This window comes from Triticum aestivum, chromosome 6B (genome assembly GCF_018294505.1).
Source record: "Triticum aestivum cultivar Chinese Spring chromosome 6B, IWGSC CS RefSeq v2.1, whole genome shotgun sequence".
Classification (NCBI taxonomy): Eukaryota; Viridiplantae; Streptophyta; class Magnoliopsida; order Poales; family Poaceae; genus Triticum; species Triticum aestivum.
Window position 1 is genome coordinate 163094144 of NC_057810.1, and position 15245 is coordinate 163109388.

The following is a 15245-nucleotide window of genomic DNA, read 5'->3' on the forward strand; positions in this document are numbered from 1 at the left end:
GCGAGGGAGATCAATCTGGTTGTGGTGATGCAGGTCATGCTAATCAGGCGTCTTCTACCCTGCAAACGCCGTCCTCTCCGGTTATGGGAGTTCAATCCGGAGGGACCACGGATTCTCCAACACTTCATGGGTACGACACCCGTGGAGATGTATAAGTTGTTCTTCGGACCGCATGTGGCATGTCCGGAATTGACCGAGGATGCAGGCCTAAGCTGCAATCGCCCGGATACTCAGGTAAGCAGCTCAGTGTCCGGACGTACCGTTTGCTTGTTTATCTATAATCCGCCTTTTAACCCGTTATCCTTCAACAGGAGTGGGTAGCGCAAGCAAAGCTGATAAGGTGTCCGCCCCCCCTCCCAGAGACCGCACCGGAGCCCGTGCTGGTCAGAATGTTGGAGGCCGCGCCTTTAGAAGAAGGCGAAGGGGAAAATAGAGGAGCTATCACTTCGCCCAAGGGGGCGCTTGAAGAAGGGAGGATCTAGAATCCCTCCCTCCAGGGGGAGAAGAGGACCGCCTCCGAAGACCCGGAGGCCAAAGTCTCTAAGCGGGGGAAGAAATCTTCACCAGAGGGTCCTGCGTCCGGGGAGATCCCGGCCGTACAATCTTCTCCAAAGAATCAGCCCTCCAGCGAGCCGTGAGTAGGAAAAGGGGAGTTCATAAATAAGAAAACATCCCTATTTGTGCTTCTGAGGATAACCGAAATTTTTTACCTTGTAGTTCGGATCTGCGACCTTCTCAGATGAGCTCGTCTTCGGGGGATCTTCGTCCGGAGATGATGGAGAGCGAAACGCCTCCGTCTGCTGCGCTGTCGGACAGGGCAGACGAGCCTGAAGTATCATCACGGAGGGTATCCCAGAGCCCGGTGGGGCCGGAGAGTTCGGCGCCGACTAGTGTCCGGCCGGGGGAGCTGAAGAATCTGCTTGAGAGGGCATCCATCTCAGAAGATCACCATGCATTGATGAGCATCGTGATAGGAAGGATTTCGTCCGCCGAAAGCGGATTTCATAATGCCATCAGGAGTTTGCTGGCGGGGTTTGAGGTACGTAAAAACGACGCACCTTTTTGACAGTTTTGCACATAGAAGTGCGCCCTGTATAGATAGTAGCCCCTGAGACTCGGTAGGTTGTCGAAAGCGACAGCGTGCCGAGGATCAAAATCGCAAGTATTGAATGTCGCCCTTCCTATGCAGGTGGCGGATAGTCCGGGGGCTAGCCGGACTAGTGGGGTTGTCGAGTTAATGCGGCAACTTGATGTGGCGGATGCGGACATCGCGCTTGTCAACCAGCGACTTGACGAGTCGCAAGGTAAATGAATTCTCCGCAGTCACTTATTTAAGGGAGCCAAAGCCCGCCTCTGACAATATATATGGTGTGATACAGACGGTGCTGCTGCTGTGGAGAGCCTTTGGGGCGAGCTTGCTCAAGCTAAGGAGCAAGCCCGAAGGAGTGATGCGGCTGCCTCGAGGGCGGCCGAGGAGTTGAAAGCCGAAAAGGCTGCACACTGCCTAAGCAGGGAAAAGATGGCCGAATTGGCCGTGAAATTGAAAGATGCTACCGACTGCCATGAGGCCCTTGAAAAGGAGTGCCTGTCGGAGCGAGAAGACCTGGGGAAGGCCACCGCCGAGGCCAAGGATGCCCGTTCTGCAATGCGGGCTATGAAGGAGGAGCTGCGCCAAGCCGAAGTTATTGTGGCTGGCAGGCCTTTTCTGCTGCGTCGCCGGTTTACGGATCCAAAGTATGCCCAACTTGGCCAGCTGTGGGGTCCGGAGGATCCATATATGGACTTAGCGGCAAGTGCGGCGGATGCCGTTGTGCACTTCCGGAGTCAGGAGGATCACAAGACGGAAGAGCTATTTTGGTCTCAATTCCATAGTCCGGATCGTTCACTTCCGTTGACCGATCGGTTGGCCGAATGGACTGAGCTGAACAGGTTGTCCGGACTTGCCATGACTGATATCGTGGCTCATGTCTGGTCAGAGAGGCCCAAGGCGACGAGCTATTTTGGCTTATTGCAGCAATTTCTTGGGGCGGTGCCGCATATCAAGGAGGTGAAGTGGTCGGCCTGCATAGAAGGTGCGCGGATGGCCCTTGCCCGTGTTAAGACACATTGGACAGAGATGGATGCCACCGCTGTTGCAACCCAGGGTTCGAACGAAAGCCGGTTACCCGCCGAGCACTATTTTGGGGAAGTTATGCGTGGTGCTCGTGTAATAGAGTCGCAGTGCTCGAAAAATGTCACGTTCAAATGAACGTTTTATCTTGTAAAACAATGATTATGATGTAACCGCTTTTTATACTTGTGCGTTCCAAGTATTAAAATATCTCATGTGCGGCCGTTTATGTATACATTTGTATAACCTGAAAGATGGCAGTCTTTGGCTTCAGCCCCCACGCACATGGTGCGGGGGTGTTCGCAAAAATAGCGCATTGACACACTTAATCCGACGTCTCGGTCCTGTTGAGGAGGTGGTAGCGTAGCAAACGAGGCAATCCGGACTATGATGCTTTATCACTTTCACTTAGCCATTGGAGTTCGAGGGTGGGGCTATTATATAGCCCCTGGGGGCACCACGCTTCTCCGAATTCGGGGCGCGTGTGTGCCTGACCGGGAAACGGTCCTTCGTCAAAGTGGGGAATTCTAAACATTCCGGTGGTCGATCGAGTGGTTGACCAGTCTCTCGTTGTATCATGACAGTCAGTTTTCGGCTTTCTCTACTGAGGTGCTTAGCCCAGCCGAACTGGGGCACAACCGCAGTAGTTCTCCTGGTGCCGCGTTAGCCGATGATACGGAACGTAAGGCAGCAAAACACAGGAGCCGGGCAAACCCAACATTTGACCAAAGACATGATTCGGAGCTGATGCATATAAGGCCTAACTCGAGACGCCGAACACTCCCTAAGGTGATCGGTCTTTATAGTAATGGGCAGAACAATGCCCTAAGCCCCTAGTGTCCAGGTACGGGCAAGGTCGTCTGACGCGGCCGATGCCAAAACGCCAGGCTCCACTCTGGTTATAATGAGAAACCAGGGGATTATACCAACAAGAGATAGTAAAAAAGGTTTACGCAGGGTCTTAATCTGAAAAGAATCCTTGCGACGGGTCCCTACTGCACGTTTGCGCCTGTGTCTCCGTTGTGCCGTTATCCTGGACGGGTGTGCACGTTGTTCGTCTGTAAAAAGAGAGGAACTTTAGTTTGAAAGGAAATCGTGTGAGAGAAAAAAAAAGGTATATGAAAAAATATTAATAAATAAGTAAAGCGGAGTCTATATAAGCTCGTTGTTGCTTATATGCACAGCCCCTTTGTGAAGGAGTGTGCGGCTAGGGAGCCCCTAGCTTCTTTGTGCCGGACTCGTCTAGCCGTGTCCGGGGTCTTTAAATGACCCTCGTAATGAAATGATGCCACGTGGACCGGGCATTTTAAGTGTAAGAGACGCGTAATGTGGTATGGCATTGAAGCGGACAAAAGCTTCTCGTCCCAAGAGTGCTTGATAGCTACTTTTGAATGGGACGGTATGAAAGATTAGTTTTTCGCGTCGGGAGTTGTTCGGTGGTCCGAACACAACTTCTAGTAATAAGGAGCCTGTGCACTTGGCGTAAGGGCCTGGCGTCACTCCTTTAAAGGAAGTGCGGCTGTGTCGAATTTTAGTAAGGTCTATCCCCAACTTGCGGATTGTGTTTGGATACAGCAGGTTTAAGTCGCTGCCTCCGTCCATCAGGACTTGTGTAAATTGTAGTCCGTCGATTATAGGATCCAATATCAGGGCAGTCCATCCTGCATTTCGAACGCTTCTGGAATAATCCAGGTGGTCGAAAGTGATTGGTTTTGATGTCCAATCTCTATGTTCCGCTGGGTTGGACCGTGTGAGACCCATTTTAGCGGGTGCCGCACTGTTTTTCCGTATTATCACATGAAGTGAATTTACTGCTTTGACCTCTTGTGGGAAAGTCTTTTGTTTTCCGGTGCTCTGCTGGTGGGGCGTTTCATCATCTTCGCTTGATGCGTCGAGCCCCTTGTGTTCGGCGTTTAATCGGCCGGACTGTTTGAAAACCCAACAATCTCGATGGGTGTGGTTTGCAGGCCTTCCGGGGGTACTGTGGATTTGACATATCCGACCCAAAATCTTGTTTAAGTTGGATAGCTCATCGCTGTTATCCTTAAGAGGCGGTGTTTTGTTGTTTGGCCGCGAGCTTTTGAATCCGGCGTTGACCGCCGTGCTCTTTGGGCTTTTCTCTTTATTCCGGCGCTGGTCTTTTCTGCGCCGTGATTTTCCTTTTCCATCTCTGATCTCGGATGTACTCGGGTCGCTGGTGCTACATTTTGCTAGCCAACTATCCTCTCCCGCGCAAAAGCGGGTCATGAGGCTTGTTAGTGCGGACATTGTCCTCGGCTTCTCTTGGCCGAGGTGTCTGGCGAGCCATTCGTCTCGTACATTGTGTTTAAAAGCTGCTAAGGCTTCGGCGTCTGGACAGTCGGTTTATGTGCGGCGCCACTTTCAGATTTTGGCCTATCATCTGGCCGTCTATCCAACCCGGCAGCCTCTTTGTTTTTTGACTGTGGGGGCTCTATGGCCTCCTCGTTAAATTCTGGCAGCAGCTTGCGCTTCGGGTAGCTCTTTGATTGATGGCCATTGCCGTATTTGTATGCGGTCTTGAGCACTTTGCTCCACCTCATTCTGAGTGTATCTTCCGCTGTTTTGAGCTTCCGTTTTTCCTTTTTCAAACTTCTTGCGGTGGCGACGAGTCTTTTCCGAAGGTTTTTATTCTCCGGCGGAGTGTCCGGCGTGAGGTCGTCTGGACTGTTATTTTTGCCGGGCCTGGACTGATTATCTGACTCGTCCTGTTTGGACGATTGCTTGTCGACGTGTTCGTCGTCCACTGGTTTGCCCTGCTGCATTGCTGGGTCATTAGGGGCGATGTTGTTATCGAGGCGGGATTTAGGGCGGCGTCTGCGTCGCCGTTTTGGTTGTTTGTCGGCGGGATTATCTTCTGCCGCGCCACGTTGGTCCTCGGTATCGCTTCCTTTTGGGGTATCCACCATGTATACGCCGTATGACGAGGTGGTCTTCCCGTGCCCTGTAGGCGCTAGTTCTTGTTCATCTCCGGCATCGTCGTCCATACCGTCGATGTCTTCGGAGTCATAGTTTAGCATGTCGGTTAAATCGTCGACAGTGGCTACAAAGTGGGTGGTGGGTGGGCTCTGAATATCTTCGTCGTCCGTACCCCAACCGTCCTGGCCGTAATCCGGCCAGGTCTCTCCGGATAGCGAGAGGTGTTTTAACGAATTTAGGATGTTGCCCAAGGGCGAGTATTGGAAGATGTCCGCGGCGGTGGATTCCATAACCGGCGCCCAATCAGATTCGATTGGCAGGGGCGTGGGAGGTCCGGAGTCCGGCAGGGTGTCCGGCACCTCGGAGTCACGAGCTTCGCGAGGGACAAGGTTAGTGTTCGGCTCCATCGCCGTGGAAGTTGAAGCCCCCGAGGCGGTGTCCAACCACCGGTCCTCGATCCGGGCGATTGGCTCCGGTCTAAGGGCCGGAGCAGATTCTTGTGTGGCCACCAAGGCACTGTTCGGCGGCGGAGCTAGATCATGCCCATCGTAACAGTGCGGCACGCTTGGCTGTGGCTCGAGCCCGTCGAAGATCATGTCCCCGCGGATGTCAGCCATGAAGTTTAGGCTTCCGAATCTGACCTGACGGCCAGGGGCGTAGCTTTCGATCTGCTCCAGATGGCCAAGTGAATTAGCCTGCAGCGCGAAGCCGCCGAATACGAAGATCTATCCGGGGAGAAAAGTCTCACCCTGGACGGCGTTGTTGATTGAAGAAGCCATCGAGCCTATTGGTGAGGACACAGAGGAACTCTCAATGAAAGCACCAATGTCGGTGTCAAAACCGGCGGATCTCGGGTAGGGGGTCCCGAACTGTGCGTCTAGGCAGATGGTAACAGGAGACAAGGGACACGATGTTTTACCCAGGTTCGGGCCCTCTCGATGGAGGTAAAACCCTACGTCCTGCTTGATTAATATTGATGATATGGGTAGTACAAGAGTGGATCTACCACGAGATCAAGGAGGCTAAACCCTAAAGCTAGCCTATGGTATGATTGTTGAAATGTATGTTGTGTCCTACGGACTAAAGCCCTCCGGTTTATATAGACACCGGAGAAGGCTAGGGTTACACAGAGTCGGTTACAATGGTAGGAGATCTACATATCCGTATCGCCAAGCTTGCCTTCCACGCCAAGGAAAGTCCCATCCGGACACGGGACGGAGTCTTCAATCTTGTATCTTCGTAGTCTTGGAGTCCGGCGGACGATGATAGTCTGGCTGTCCGGACACCCCCTAGTCTAGGACTCCCTCAATGTTCATATGAAGATTTTGTTCCATGTGAGGAATTTGATCCATATGAAGAATTTGGTCCATATGAGGACTTGGATCCATATGAAGATTTTGATCCATATGAAGAATTTGATCTGGGGTTCCTATTCTTCATGGGTGGTGTCATGATGACATTCACCTGAAGATTTTCAAGGCACCTTTTAGGGACCCAGATTTTCTTCATAGGGGGGCCGTTCCTGCAGTTAGTTCCAACATATCGAGCAAATACTTCACCATTCTGATTCTTAAACAGTTTATAGTTGGAGTGATATCATCAGAGGTTTATGAAGAATCACAAGTAAAGCCATATAAAGTGCATGGATCTACAGGAGGTCCTTTTGCAGCAACCCATGAGGTTTTGGGATACTGCTCAAGTTTCTAGTAGGTCCCATCAGCATTGAGTTTCCTCTCAAAGGCAATACCCTCTTTCCTAGGGTTCCTGTTCAAGATATGCTTTTTGAGCACATCACATAGAGTCTGATGCCCTTTGAGGCTTTTGTAAATTCCTGTCACATACAATTCCTTCAGCCCTGCATTATCGTCGGTGATACTCGTGGTATCTTTAGATGAGGAATTTGTGACCACAGAGACAGTTGAAGAATTTGCAGCAATAGAAGCATTTGAACATTCAGATGATGAATTAGCAGATTCACGCTGCTACGTCTTGAGCTTGCGTTGGTTTTCCTTGAAGAGGAAAGGGTGATGCAGCAAAGTAGCGTAAGTATTTCCCTTGGTTTTTGAGAACCAAGGTATCAATTCAGTAGGAGGCTCCTCAAAAGTCCCATGCACCTGCACAAACAAACAAGAACTCGCAACCAACGCAATAAAGGGGTTGTCAATCCCTTCACGGCCACTTGCGAAAGTGAGATCTGATAAAGATAATATGATAAGATAAATATTCTTGGAATTTTTATGATATATATTGGAAAAGTAAAAGATGCAAATAAAAGTAGATTGAAAGCTTATATGATAAAAGATAGACCCGGGGCCATAGGTTTCACTAGTGGCTTCTCTCAAGATAGCATAAGTATTACGGTGGGTGAACAAATTACTGTCGAGCAATTGATAGAAAAGTGAATAATTATTAGATTATCTAGGCATGATCATGTATATAGGCATCACGTCCGTGACAAGTAGACCGACTCCTGCCTACATCTACTACTATTACTCCACACATCGACCGCTATCCAGCATGCATCTAGAGTACTAAGTTCATAAAGAACAGAGTAACGCATTAAGAAAGATGACATGATGTAAAGGGATAAACTCATGCAATATGATATAAACCCCATCTTTTTATCCTCGATGGCAACAATACAATACGTGCCTTGCTGCCCCTGCTGTCACTTGGAAAGGACACCGCAAGATTGAACCCAAAGCTAAGCACTTCTCCCATTGCAATAAAGATCAATCTAGTAGGCCAAACCAAACTGATAATTCGAAGAGACTTGCAAAGATAACTTGATCACATGTAAAAGAATTAAGAGGAGATTCAAATATTTCTCATAGACAGACTTGATCATAAACCCACAATTCATCGGATCTCGACAAACACACCACAAAAAGAGTTACATCAAATAGATCTCCAAGAAGATCAAGGAGAACTTTGTATTGAGATTAAAAGAGAGAGAAGAAGCCATCTAGCTAATAACTATGGACCCGAAGGTCTGTGGTAAACTACTCACAACTCATCAGAAGGGCCTTGGAGATGATGTAGAGGCCCTCCATGATCGATTCCCCCTTCGGTGGAGCGCCGGTGAAGGCTCCAAGATGGGATCTCACGGATATAGAAGGTTATGGCGGTGGAAATAGTTTTTCGTGGTCTCTTCTGATGTTTTCGGGGTACGTGGGTATATATAGGAGGAAAAAGTAGGTCGGTGGACGCTTGAGGGGCCCACGAGGGTGGGGAGCACGCCCACCTGTAGGGGGCGCGCCGGGCACCCTCGTGGCCGCCTCCTCTGTTGCTGGACGTCCACTCCAAGTCCCCTGGATCACGTTTGTTCCAAAAAGATCGCTCCCGAAGGTTTCATTCCGTTTGGACTCCATTTGATATTCCTTTTCTTCGAAACACTGAAATAGGCAAAAAACCAGCAATTTGAGCTGGGCCTCCGGTTAGTAGGTTAGTCCCAAAAATGATATAAAAGTGTATAGTAGAGCCCATAAACATCCAAAACGGGTAATATAATAGCATGGAACAATCAAAAATTATAGATACGTTGGAGACATATCAAGCATCCCCAAGCTTAATTCATGCTCGTTCTCGAGTAGGTAAATGATAAAAACATAATTTTTGGTGTGGAATGCTACCTAGCATAATTATCAATGTAATTTTCTTTGTTGTGGTATGAATGTTCAGATCCAAATGGTTCAAAATAAAAGTTCATATTGACATAAGAAATAGTAATACTTCAAGCATACTAATCAAAGCATTCATGTCTTCTCAAAATAACATGGCTAAAGAAAGTTCATCCCTACAAAATCATATAGTTATGCTATGTTTCATTTTCATCACACAAAATACTCCCATCATGAACAACCCCGGTTTTAGCCAAGCAATTGGTTCATAGTTTTTAACGCACTTCAGCCTTTTTCAACTCTCATGCAATACATGAGCGTGAGCCATGGATATAGCACTATGGGTGAAATAGAATATGATGAGGGAGGTTGTGTGGAGAAGACCAAAAAAGGAGAAAGTCTCACATTGACAAGGATAATCAACGGGCTATGGAGATGCCCATCAATTGATGTCAACATGAGGAGTAGGGATTGCCATGCAACGGATGCACTAGAGCTATAAATGTATGAAAGCTCAACAAAAGAAACTAAGTGGGTGTGCATCCAACTTGCTTGCTCACGAAGACCTAGGGCATTTTGAGGAAGCCCATCGTAGGAATATACAAGCCAAGTTCCATAATGAAAAATTCCCACTAGTATATGAAAGTGACAACATATGAGACTCTCTATATGAAGAACATGGTGCTACTTAGAAGCACAAGTGTGGAAAAGGATAGTAACATTGCCCCCTTTTTCTTTTCTTTTCTTTTTTTCTTTTTTCTTTTTTCTTTTTTCTTTGGCCTTTCTATTTTTTTCTTTGGCCTTTCTTCTTCTTTTTATTTCTTTGGCCTTTCTTTTTTTCTTTTTGGCCTTTCTTTCTTTTTTATTTGGGGACAATTCTCTAATAATGATGATCATCACACTTCTATTTATTTACAACTCATGAATTACAACTCAAAACTAGAACAAGATATGACTCTATATGAATGCCTCTGGCGGTGTACCGGGATTGGCAATGAATCAAGAGTGACATGTATGAAAATTATGCATGGTGTCTTTGCCACAAATACGATGTCAACTACATGATCATGCAAGGCAATATGACAATGATGATGTGTGTCATGAAAAACGGAACGGAACGGTGGAAAGTTGCATGGCAATATATCTCGGAATGGCTATGGAAATGCCATAGTAGGTAGGTATGGTGGCTTTTTTGAGGAAGATATAAGGAGGTTTATGTGTGATAGAGCGTAACGTATCATGGGGTTTGGATGCACCGGCGAAGTTTGCACCAACTCTCAAGGTGAGAAAGGGCAATGCACGGTACCGAAGAGGCTAGCAATGATGGAAAGGTAAAAGTGCGTATAATCCATGGACTCAACATTAGTCATAAAGAACTCATATACTTATTGCAAAAGTTTTATTAGCCCTCTAAGCAAAGTACTACTACGCATGCTCCTAGGGGGGAGGTTGGTAGGAGTTAACCATCGCGCGCCCCCGACCTCCACTCAAGGGAAGGCGATCAAAAGAGCACTCTATGCAATAAATTTGTTACACAACTTTTACCATACGTGCATGCTACGGGACTTGCCAACTTCAACACAAGCATTCTTTAAATTCATAATCACCCAACTAGCATGACTCTAATATCACTACCTCCATATCTCAAAACAATTATCAAGTATCAAATTGATCATAGCATCTGTCGGTGTCAAAACTGGCGGATCTCGGGTAGGGGGTCCCGAACTGTGCGTCTAGGCGGATGGTAACAGGAGACAAGGGACACGATGTTTTTACCCAGGTTCGGGCCCTCTCGGTGGAGGTAAAACCATACTCCTGCTTGATTAATATTGATGATATGGGTAGTACAAGAGTAGATCTACCACGAGATCAAGGAGGCTAAACCCTAGAAGCTAGCCTATGGTATGATTGTTGTTCGTTACGGACTAAAACCCTCCGGTTTATATAGACACCGGAGAGGGTTAGGGTTACACAGAGTCGGTTACAATGGTAGGAGATCTACATATCCGTATTGCCAAGCTTGCCTTCCACGCCAAGGAAAGTCCCATCCGGACATGGGACGAAGTCTTCAATCTTGTATCTTCATAGTCTAGGAGTCCGACCAAAGATGATAGTTCGGCTATCCGGACACCCCCTAGTCCAGGACTCCCTCAGTAGCCCCTGAACCAGGCTTCAATGACGACGAGTCCGGCGCGCATATTATCTTCGGCATTGCAAGGCGGGTTCCTTCTCCGAATACTTCATAGAAGATTTTTGAACACCAGGATAGTGTCCGGCTCTGCAAAATAAGTTCCACATACCACCGTATTTACACAAGTTCAATCTGCTGACGTATTTCGTGGCATGACATCACACCACGACCAAGCCTTTATTCGAATCGTTTTTACTGTCCCACCTCAGCACGTTTAGCGAAGCGGTTTCCTTGGCACGTCTTGTCAAATCAGAGATCGTGTCCCCTTATTCCGGGATTCTCATCAATACGGGCGTGGGTAACCCAATCATGCCCGTTGGCACGCCCCCTCTATCGAAGTCGAGTCCCGAACGGCCACGGGGAGGGCTCTTGGTATTCAACCTCTTTATAACGAGACCAAGGCCTGCTCCTTTCTTTCAATCTCAACCGAATCCGCCCTTTGCCTCAAGTTCCAACACCCCAAGCTCCAAATTCAGGCGCTTTGGACCTTCGACAATGTCCGGTCCAACCTGCAAGGCCGGTGGATGCCTTCTTCCGTCACGGAAGAAGACGTGCTAAAGCTGAGAGGCGCCAGGTACCTAACCGGCGAAATTTCGCATAGGCTGCCTGCCCAAGGGCAGGTTATTCCTACTCCCGAGCCTGGTGAGAGCGTGGTGTTCGTGTCTCACTTCCTTCGGGGTTTAAGCTTCCCGACAGACCCCTTCGTGAGGGGGCTCATGTTTTACTATGGGCTGGAATTCCATGACTTGGATCCGGAGTCCATCCTCCACATCTCATCTTTCATTGTCGTATGCGAAGCCTTCCTCCACGTTACCCCTCACTTCGGATTGTGGCTCAAGACCTTCAAAGTGGAGCCGAAGATGATCAAGGGGCAGCAGGCAGAGTGCAGAGGGGCTGTTATAAGCAAGAGTGCTGACGCTCCATGGCCCGAGGGCTCTTTTCAAAAGAAGCTTGGTTTGTGGCAACAGGAGTGGTTTTACATCACCGCTCCCAGGGGCACCAAATGGGTGGCGCCACCTGCCTTCCGCTCAGGTCCTCCACAACGGCTGGCGTCATGGGTCAACAAAGGGCTTGACTGGGGGCCGTCCAAGGATGTACCTCTGCTGCAGGGCCGTATTCGAGACCTCCAAGAGAGAGAGATCAATCTGGTCCTAGTGGCGCAGGTCATGCTGATCCGGCGCCTTCTGCCCTGCAAACGTCGCCCCCTCCGCCTGTGGGAATTTAATCCGGAGGGACCACGAGCTCTCAACATTTTATGGGTGCGACACCCATGGAGATGTATAAACTGTTCTTCGGATCACAAGAAAAGTGTCCGGACTTGACCGAGGATGCAGGTCTGAGCTGCAATCGCTCGGATACTCAAGTAAGTAGTCCCGTACCCGGACACGCTATCCGTACATTTAACATAAACTTGTCCTTTAAGGAGTTGTCCCTTGAACAGGAGTGGATAGCGAAAGCAAAACTTATAAGGTGTCCGGCCCCCCTCCCTGAGACCACGCCGGATCCTGTGTTAACCAAGATGCTGGCGGTTGCGCCTTTTGAAGAAGGCGAAGGGGGGAACAAGGAAGCTACTGCCTCCGCAAAGGAGGCCTTCAAGGAAGGGGGGATCAAGAATCCCTCGCTCCAGGGGGAGAAGAGGACCGCTTCTGAAGATCCGGAGGCCAAGGCCTCAAAGAGCGGGAAGAAATCTTCACCAGAGGGTCCTGCGTCGGGAGAAGCTCTGGCCGCACTATTTCCCCAAGGGAATCAGCCCTCCAGCGAGCCGTAAGTAGAAAGGGGAGTTTTGTAATATGGGACATCCCTGTTTTTATTTCTGAAGATAACCGAAGCTTTACCTTGTAGTTCGGATCTCAGCCCTTCTCGGCAGAGCTCATCTTTGGGGGATCTTCGTCCGGAGATGATGGAGAGCGAAACGCCTCCATCTGCCGTACCATCATGCGGGGCGGACGACCCTGAGGTGTCATCGCGGAGGGTTTCCCCGAGTCCGGCGGGGCCGGGAGGTCCATCACCAACTGGTGTACGATCGGAGGAGCTGAAGGATCTGCTCGGGCGAGCGTCTATCTCAGAAGATCACCGTGCGTTAATGGGTACGGTGATTGAAAGGATTTCATCTGCTTAGAGCGGATTGCATGAAGCCGTCAGAAGTTTACTGATGGGGTTTGAGGTACGCGAAAATGATATACCTTCTGACAGTTTTGCATATAGAATGCGCCCTGTATAGATAGCAGCCCCTGAGACTCGGCACATTGTCGAAAGTGACAGCGTGCCGAGGATCATAATCTCAGTTATAAGATGTCGCCCATCCTATATAGGTGGTGGAGCGTCCGGTGGTCAGCCGGACTGATCAATTTGCCGAACTGAAGCGGCAACTTGACGTGGCGGATGCGGACATCGCGCTTGTCAATAAGGGGCTTGACGAGTCACAAGGTATGCAACTTCTCCGCGGACACCTGGTAAGGGAGCTTGACGCCCATGCCTTACAACATGTATGCTTTATGCAGATGGTGCCGCTGCTATGGAGAACCTTCGGGCGGAGGTAGCCCGAGTCAAGGAGCAAGCCGAAAAAAGTGATGCGGCTGCCTTGAGGGCGGCCGAGGAGCTAAAAGCCGAACAGGCTGCTCACTGCCAAAGCAGGGAGGAAATGGCCGAGATGGCCGGGAAGTTGAAGAATGCTACCGACCGCTGCGAGTTTCTTGAAAAAGAACGCCGAGCGGAGCAAGAGGACCTGAAGAAGGCCACCGCCAAAGCCAAGGATGCCCACTCCGCGATGAGAGCTATAAAGGAGGAGCTACGTCAAGCCAGGGACATCGCGGCTGGAAAGCCCTTTTTGCTGCGGAGAAGTTGGGCCAGCTGTGGGGTGCGGAGGATGCTTATATGGATTTGGCGGCGAGTGCCGCAGACGCGGTCACACACTTCTGAGGCCAAAAGGATCACGGAATGGAAGAGCTTTTTTGGTCGCAGTTCCATAGTCTAGAGCGTCCGCTTTCATTGACCGATCGTTTGTCCAAATGGGCTGAGCTGAATAGGTTGTCCGGACTTGCCATGAAGGATGTCGTGACTCATTTGTGGCCGAAAAAGCCCGAGCCGAAGAGTTATTTTGGCTTGGTGCAGTAGTTCCTTGGTGCGGTGCCGCATATAGATGCAATGAAGCGGTCGGCATGCATAGAGGGTGCGCGGATGGCCCTCGCCCGTGTCAAAACATACTGGGTAGAGATGAAGGCCACCGACGTTGCATCCCAGGATTCGGACAGAAGCCGAGTACCTGCCGAGCACTATTTTGAGGAAGTCCTGCAGGGCGCTCGTTTAATAGAGACGCAGTGCTCGAAGGATGTTATGTTCAAATGACATGTATGATTTGTGAAACCATGTTTCAATATAATATAAGGGATTTTTATACTTGTGCGTTCAAGTATTGAAATACCTCCTGTGCGGCCGTTAATGTATATGTGTATATAACCTGAAAGATGGCAGTCTTCGGCTTCAGCCCCCACGCACATAGTGCAGGGGTGTTTGCAAAAAAAGCGCATTTTCACACTTAATCCAACGTCTTGGTCCTGTGAAGGAGGTGATAGCGTAGCAAACTAGGCAACCGGACTATAATGCTTTATCACTTTCACTTAGCCATAGGAGTTCGATGGTGGGGCTACTATATAGCCCCTAGGGGCACCGCACTCTCCGAATTCGGGGCGCGTATGTGCCTGACCGGGAAACGGTCCTTCGTTAAAGCGGAGGAATTCTAAACATTCCGGTGGGTCATCGAGTGGTTGACCAGTCTCACGCTATATCATGACAGTCAGTTTTCGGCTTTCTCTACTGAGGTGCTCACCAGGACGAACTGGGACACAATCGCAGTAGTTCTCCTGGTGCCGCGTTAGCCGATAGAGCGGAACGTAAGGCAGCAAAACATAGGAGCTGGGCAAACCCAACATTTGACCAAAGACATGATTCAGAGCTGATGCATATACGGCCTAACTCGAGACTCCGAACACTCCCTGAGGTATTCGGTCTTTATGAAAACGGGCAGAGCAATGCCCTAAGCCCCTAGTGTCCAGGTACGCGCAAAAATTTCTGACGCGGCCGATGCCAAAATGCCAGCCTCCTCCTCGGTTATAGCAGGAAACCGGGGGATGTGTATCAACAAAAGACAGTAAAAAAGGTTTGCGCAGGGTCTTAATCTGAAAAGAATCCTTGCAACGGGTCCCTACTGCATGTCTGCGCCTGTGTCTCTGTTGTGCCGTATCCTGGACGGGTGTAGCACGGTGTTCATCTGTAAAAGAGAAGAACTTAGTTGAAGAAAGGTTGTGCGAAAAATTTATATTAAATAAACAGAGTATGATTCGAAAAATGAATAAAATTGAGCTTTATTATCTCTTGTTGTACATGCGTG